Source organism: Carcharhinus amblyrhynchos, chromosome 7 (genome assembly GCF_965287045.1).
Source record: "Carcharhinus amblyrhynchos chromosome 7, sCarAmb.v2.hapA, whole genome shotgun sequence".
Classification (NCBI taxonomy): domain Eukaryota; kingdom Metazoa; phylum Chordata; class Chondrichthyes; order Carcharhiniformes; family Carcharhinidae; genus Carcharhinus; species Carcharhinus amblyrhynchos.
In genome coordinates this window covers 46,550,248-46,558,586 of record NC_137330.1, presented here as the reverse complement: position 1 = coordinate 46,558,586, position 8,339 = coordinate 46,550,248, and the positions used below count along the sequence as shown (strand labels likewise).

General features: G+C 40.5%; 1 pseudogene; it reads right to left on the bottom strand.

Moving 5' to 3' along the window:
• Nucleotides 1-5,094: 5,094 nt before the first annotated feature.
• LOC145345583 (peptidyl-prolyl cis-trans isomerase B pseudogene) lies at nucleotides 5,095-5,736 on the bottom strand (annotated as a pseudogene).
• Between the last annotated feature and the right edge of the window lie 2,603 nt (nucleotides 5,737-8,339).

Genomic DNA, 8,339 nt, shown 5'->3' with positions numbered 1-8,339 from the left:
GCAGGTTTGGCTGGAGACTGTGATAGTTTAGTCCACAGTGTCTGACTAACTGAACCTTTGAGCTTTTATATAATCCTGAGGAGCTATGTCATCTTCCCTTCCCTCCTCCTTTCCGTTGGAGTTCTCATTAATTGGGAAGTGATGAGTAATTTGCTCTTCATATAACATTTATCCCCACTGCTCTGATATATCATTGGTTACATTGATGGAAACATGGCTGGAAGAAGATTTGAGTTTCAACTGATTCATAGAATCCCTAAAATGCAGAAGGAGGCCATTTGGCCCATTGAGTCTGTACTGACAACAATCCCACCCAGGCCCTATCCCCATAACCCTATTTACCCTGCTAGCCTCCCTGACAGTAATGGGCAATGTAGCATGGCCAATTCATCTAACCCCCACATCTTTGGACTGTGGGAGGAAACCGGAGCACCTAAAGGAAACCCATGCAGATGCGGGGAGAACATGCAAACTCCACGCAGACAGTGACCTAAAGCGGGAATCAGACCCAATTCTACACCTCAACAAGTTAACCAAGAGTGACTGAAAGACAGTGATTTTAGTAATTGTATTCATGGGTAGTTCAGTAGACAATATCTTCACTTAAGAATACTTCAGCTTGTTTCTTGTGCTAGCTGAGGTTAACTGTTTCCCTAAACGCTGATTGATTGGATACAGTGCTGTTGTTACAGATTCTATAAGTGAACAGTGGATGGCGCTATTTAACTATAGCTTACTTAAAACATGGCTTACACTGAGGGGGTGCTAGGCAGCATGATCCCAGCGGGCTTTGATAATAATTCTTTATTAGAAAATAATTACAATGTTCTGTGAAAAATCAACTTTTTTTTGTCTTGTCTGTTATTCAGAAATGGCAATATATTGTGCCTTTAGTGCAGAAAAACATTCCAAAGCACTTAACTGCGACATTGCTGAAACAAATGGATGTCAAACTGAAGGAAAGATATCCGTAAGGGAGCTAGCAGTTGAATTAAAAAAGGTGAATTTTAGAAAGGGTCTTAAAGGAAAGTAGAGACCTGGGGAGGCAGAGGGGATTGGGGAGGGTATTCTAGAGTGTGAGGCCTAATTAGCTGAAGGCTTGAGAGTGAGTAACATTGGGAATGGAGAAAAAATGCATAACAGAGTTAGAGGAACAGAAAGTTTGGGTTGGGAGTTGGTTGCGTGTGGATTATAGAACTGGCATTGTTTGCAAAGGTGGGGAGAGATGAGACCTAAAGTGATTCAAATACAAAATTTAAAATGAGAGACTTTGTGAATGAGGAATCAGTGTAGATCAGTGAGGAAAGGGGTGGCAGTGAATGAATAGGTGCGCATGGAACTGGTCGGGAGAGCACTGGCATATTTGACCTTGGAGATGATAAATCAATAAATGAATATTTCATTGGCGGAAGGACGGAACTATAAAGTGAAAGTGCAACATTACAGAGCTGGAAGGAGCACTTTTAGTGATAGGGAAAGTATCGCTGGGCGGGATTTTACGGCCTTTTCTGAGACCGGAAAATTCCGCCCAAGGTCAACAGACATTTCCATCTGCCCCTCGCCTGCTCCGATTCCATGTTGGGCAGGACAGTAGAATTCCAGTGCTGCAGTTTATAATTTAACTCAGGATAGAATAGAATGCTGAGGTTGTGAACTCTCTGCCTCAGTTTGAAACAATGGCCATGGTGCGGGGTGCAATTGATGGCAAGGTTATAGATTTAGTGGCAGGATTCACATCAAATGTATTTTCTACCTCTCATGTTTGTACTCATTAATTAAACTTCTACTGAAAAAAGGTACACTGCAGATGTGGGGTTATTCATTAACCAAATTGATTATTTATGACAAAAGGTAAGCTGTGGGAAAGGGTTTTATGTCTAAAAAGGATGTGCTGGCATTGGAAAGGGTCCAGAGGGGGTTCACAAGAATGACCCCTGGAATGGAGAGCTTGTCATAGGAGGAATGGTTGAGGACTCTGGGTCTGTACTCATTGGAGTTTAGAAGGATGAGGGGGGATCTTATTGAAACATGCAGGATACTGCACGGCCTGGATAGAGTGGAATTGGAGAGGTAGTTTCCACCAATAGGAAAAACTAGAGGGCACAACTTCAGGCTGAAGGGATGATTCTTTAAAACAGAGATGAGGAGGAATTTCTTCATTCAGAGGGTGGTGAATCTGTGGAATTCTTTGCTGCTGAAGGTTGTGGAGGCCAGGTCATTGAGTGTCTTTAAAACAGAAGTACATAGGTTCTTGATTAATAAGGGGGTCGGGGTTATGGGAAAAGGCAGAATGGGGATGAGAAAAATATCAGCCATGATTGAATGGCGGAGCAGACTCGATTGGCCAAGTGGCCTAATTCTACTCCTATGTCTTATGGTCTTATGATTTAAAACAAAATCAGCATCTGAGTTCTGGTAAAAGAGGCCCTCAATTTGTTGGGAACAAGTCACTACACATAAATGATATTTTAATTAATAAATCTACCAGTTTGTTAATCAAACTGGCAAATACAATCCCAAACCCTCAAGCAATGCCTGATGCAGGAAACTCAAATTAAATCAGGCGATAATGTATTCCTTGAGTAAGAATGTGGAACCAGTATTTCGTAACACATCCTGTGAAGGGCATGTTATATCTTAGTCATTCTGGTTTAAAAATTGAAACCTGAGGGCTTGGGTGGTGCTGTGAGTTAGTGGATAACTCTTTTGCCTCTGGGATGTGGGTTGAAAACAGCTCGAACTTATGGAATGAGTATGCACCCTTCTTCCAGCTGCAAGAATCCAACATGAAATAAGATTAAGCAATCTTCATCTTGAGTGGATGGATGCCAACATGTTTTATACAAATAAAGTGAACTTTATTATTATGAGGGGAATTGAATACAAAAGTAGGGAGGCTAAGCATCAGTAACACAGAGCACCGGAGAAGCCACATCTGAAGTATTGTCTACTGTATTGGTCACCTTATTTAAGGAAGAATGTAAATATGTTGGAAGCAGTTCGGAGAAGGTTTACCAGACTAATACCTGGAATGGTTGGGTTGTCCTATGAGGAAAGGTTGGACAGGCACAGCTTGTATAGGCTACAGATTAGAAGGTAAGAGGTGACTTGATTGAAACCTAAAATCCTGAGGAGCCTTGACAGGTAGATGTGGAGAGGATGTTTCCTTTTGTGGGAGAACCTAGAACAAGGGGTCACTGTTTAAAAATAAAGGGTCACCCATTTAAATTGGAGGTGAGGCGAAATATTTTCTCTCAGACGGCTGTGAGTCTTTGGAACACTCTTTCTGAAAATATGGTGGAAGCTTTGAATATTTTTAAGGTAGAGGTGGATAGATTATTGGTAAGCAAGGAGGTGATAGGTTATCAAGAGTAGATGGAATGCAGATTTGAGGTTACTGTCAGATCAGCCGTGATCTTATTAAATGACAGAACAGGCTCAAGGGGCTAAATAACTACTTCTCTTTGTTCGTACGTTCATATGTTCACTCTCAAAATTTCCCTGAGATAAATATTTACCCTCTGATGTTCTGAAATTGAAAGTATGTTACAATGTGACATGCAATTCCCCCTTGACTGTTAATTAAAACTGTGTAAGTAATACATAACTCAAGTCAATTTTAAAAATTCACTGAATAAACTCGATAAAACACAATGATAGGAAGCTCCAGGCAGCTAGGACCATTTTGTTCCCCAATTTAAGATTCTAAAACTTTTAAAACTTTTTGAGGGGTGAGTGACAGCAAATAAACTTTCTTTCACTTCTTTTGCTGGGCCTTCAGCTGCCTAGGCTCCAAGATCTTGAATGCTCTCCTGAAACTCCTCAGACTCTCTTCCTCCTTTTCCTCCTTTAATGTGCAACTTAAAGCCGAACTCTTTGACCAAGCTGTTGGTCACTTGTCCTAAGATCTCCTTATGTGGTTGATGTTAAATTTTGTTTGAGAACACTTCTGTGAATTGCTTTAAATGTGATATTTCATTACCTTAAAGGTGCTATATCAATGCATGCTGTTGTTGTTTTTGTTATTCTCTCTATTTCCATCAAACTCCAGGCTTTTAAAATACGCGCCTGACATTTCTTAATCGTGACATCTTGATTTGGAGGGCTGCACTCTCGTCTCTGTTTCAAGTATCAATACAGGACGTCAGTGCGTAATTCTCGGTTAATACTTAGCACATGGAAAGATGAGGTATTAAAATAGAGCCCCAATTGCCTGTTCCAATGACTCCAATAGATATTAACAGTCTCAAGGTACTAGTTAAATCTCACCTGATGAAACAGCAGTGTTCCGAAAGCTCGTGCTATCAGATAAACCTGTTGGACTTTAACCTGGTGTTGTGACACTTCTTACTATGCCCATCCCAGTCCAATGCTGGCATCTTCACATCATAATTAAAGAAGAGTAGGAACCTCAGCCAGTGTCCTTCCCAATGTACCTTCCTCAATCAATAACAGTAAAGAAAATTAATCGATCATTTCTGTTTCATTGTCGTTTTTGGGACCTGACTGTATATAAAATTGTTGCTGTCTTTTTGAGCACAACAATCGCTGCAATTCCTCAAGTTCTTCGGTGGATTCCTTTGAATTTCTGGTTATGTTTTACTGGTGGAGTGATGAAATCCCCAAGAGAATTCATTGCCCCCCCCCAAAAAAAATCTTTGCACAAGCCTAGGAGATGTCATAATTTCACACTATCTAATTTCACTGCCTCCAAGCAACGACAAAGACATCCTGTCCTCACCCATTCTTGTGAGAAAACATTAAAGCCTATAGCAAATGTGAAATGACTGGGGGGCATAACGAAACTGCAAACAAGTTTTGTGAAGCAACTAACTGCATTTGGAAGACATGGAAACATTGTTACGCAAGAGAGCTTTTTGTTATCTCAGCTAATTCTGAGCACCTGCATGTGTTGTTACATGCAAATTGTTGCTCTTTGTAACTAGAAAACACACCTTTATTGTTGTTGTGTACATTTTTATACAAAGCTGGTAAGAATCAGATTCCAGAACGTTCAGGTATCTACACAGCCTGGAAGCCCAGGATCAGTTTAACATTGAATGGAAACCTTGCAGTCCATCCCAGGCAGACAACTCACTCTTTGGCAATGGCATAAGGCTTTTCCACCTCGATCTTGCCACAACCTGCAATGACCACGTCTTTCGGTGGTTTATCTCTGCCGTCCGTCTTTAAAGTCTCAACCTTTCTAACAACATCAAATCCTTCGATGACTTTTCCTAACACAAAGTGTTTCCCATCGAGCCAGGTGGTTTTGACAGTGGTAATGAAGAATTGGGATCCGTTCGTGTCTTTGCCAGTGTTCACCATACTGACCCACCCTGGGCCATAGTGCTTCAGCTTGAAGTTTTCATCAGGGAACAGATCACCATAGATACTCTTCCCACCAGTACCATCTCCATGGGTAAAGTACCCTCCCTGAATCATAAGCTCCTTGATGACCCAGTGAAATTTGCTATTTTTGTAGCCAAATCCTTTCTCCCCCATCACTAAAGCAACAAAGTTTTCAATCATCTTCGCAATAATCTTGCCAAAAAGATCAAATACTATCCAGCCTGCATCCTCATCGCTGATTTTAAGATCAAAATACACCTTGACGTTCACTTTGGGCCTTTTCTTCTTCTCCTTGGCCTGCAAGGTAGCGGGCAGCAGGAGCAGGGTCAGGGCACCAGTCAGCAGCGCGGCAGTGAACGACTGCTTAGGCACAGAAATCTTCATTGTGCCAACTTTCAAAATGAATCAATGAAATTTATACAAGTAAAAATAAAACGAAACTTAATTCATGAATTTCTTTGATCATACAGATGCAAAAGAAACATCAAGAAATTGTTTTTGAAATCTCCGCATTCAACTATTGGGTACACCAGATGAAGAACAAAGTTGCCTCTACTGTGCCTTAATAGGGATAGAATTATGCATAAGCATCTGTGATTCAGCATGTCATAAAAGTAGGCAAGTGCTTCCAATGACTTTGCAACAATAACTGCTTTGCTAATTAGCAAAAGTAGAGAGTGTAAAGTGGCATGATATGTTCCAGTAAGTCATATAGATTGATAGGAGTTTTATTTTAACCTCCAGACTTTGCTCCATTTATCCAGATTTTGGACAAGTCAAGGCACACTCTGGTTCCTATTTATTGACCATTTGTTACCCACAGATTATCAAACAGGTCAATGCATTCCTGAGCAAGGTAAATGTTTCCTGTCCTTTGCCAGTGGATACAAAAGGAACATGACATTGCTGCCCAGCTTCACCACACTGTTGATTAAAGTAGGTCATTAATCACATTTCCACGGTTGCATTTGCTCAGAAACTTTGGCAGATAAAGCTCAGCTAAGGGGTTGGACCTGCACCTGGGGTTTTTGTGATGGTGGGGAGAGGAGGTGGCAGCTGAGGAACATATACCCTCTCAATGAAGAATCAATCTCAAAAATTGTGGTATCATGGCTTAATAGTTATGGTAATGAATTAGTGATGTGTATCATAATGTCGAGCCTTGGGATGGTGAATGGAGGTTGATTTGACCTTTGATGGGAGGATGTCCAGTCACATCCAGTTTTGGATCAGGTCAGGTTGGGCCTGGCTAAGGGGAAGATGTCCAAAGAACATTTGGTCTGGGTCTATACAATAGTTACATAGAATTTAGAAGAGGTTTCACTTCTAAGTTTCCTTGGGTAACTTTTGTGTAATCCTGTTGGAACCATCCAAAGTTTGTGTTGTAAGTCACATTTTTAGATGGTTCTCGGTGCAGGGCAAGAACAGGTGGAGGAGTCAGATAGCATCAGTAACAGTAAAAGAAAGTTTCAGAAAAGTAATGTAAATAGTTTAAAAAGTAGTTTAACATTGTTAAATAAGTTGACATTATACTTGGGTGTCTCGTCTAATGGGTTAATAGTTATGTATTTTTACACCTTAATTCAATATCATTAACAACCCTAGGCATCACATTTACTGCATTTCATGACAATGACACCCATATTTGTAAAAATACTTGTAATAGATTATGGATTTATGAAAGGGAAATCATGTTTGACAAATCTACTGCAATTCTTAGAGGATGTAACTCATAGAGTTGACCAAGGAGACCCAGTGCATATGGTTTATTTAGGCTTTCGACAAGATCTCACATATCAGATTACTATGTTAAGTTAAAGCATGTGGGATTTCAGGTAGTGTCTTGAGTTGAATAGAAAGCTGGTTAGCAGATAGGAAGCAAAGAGTTGGAATAAATGGGTCTTTTTCCAAGTGGCAGGCAGTGACTTGTGGAGTACCACAGGGATCTGTGTTAGGGCCCAAATGGTCACATTATATATTAATGATTTGGAAGAGGGAACTAAACGTATTATCTCCAAATTTGCAGATGATACAAAATTGGATGTGTGGGGGAACTGTGAGGAGGATGCAAAGATAATTCAGTGTGATTTGGACAAGTTGAGTGTGTGAGTATTTGCATGGCAGATGCAATATTGTATGGATAAATGTGAGGTTATCCATTTTGGTAGCAACAATAGGAAGACAATTATTATTTGAATGGGTGTAAATTATGGAGGTGGACACTCAGTGAGACTTTGGTGTCTTTGTGCATTAGTCACTGAAAGTGAGTGTGCGTGTACAGTAAAGAAGGCAAATGGTTTGTTGGCCTTCATTGTGAGAGAGTTTGAGTATAGGGATAGGGGTGCTTTACCGCAATTGTATAGGAAGTTGGTGGGGCCACACCTGGAGTATTGTATGCAGTTGTGGTGTCCTTATCTGAGGAAGGATGTTCTTGCTATAGAGGGAATGCACTGAAGGTTTACCAGGCTGATTTGTGGGATGGCAATACTGTCATATGAGGACAGACTAAATCGGTTAGGATTATATTCACTGGAGTTTACAAGGGTGAGATGGGATCTCATAGAAACTTATAAAATTCTAACAGGTTGGAAGGGTAAATTCAGAAAGAATGTTCCCAATGGTGGGGGAGTCCAGAACTAGGGCTCATAGCTTGAGGATAAGGGGTAAACCTTTTAGGACAGAAGTGAGGAGAAATTTATTCACCAGAGAGTGGTGAAAGTGTGGAATTCACTACCACAGAATGTAGTTGAGGCCAAAATATCGTGTGATTTCAAGAAGGAATTAGATATCGTTCTTGGGGCTAAAGGGATCAGGGATATGGGGGAAGGGGATCAGGATATTGAATTTGATGATTAGCTATGATCATAATAAATGGTGGAACAGGCATGCAGGACTGAATGGTGTACTCCTGCTTCTATTTTCTATGTATATTTCTATGTATATTTGGCAAGGGTCAATGAAAATAAAGTTTTGAAAAGAAGAATGAT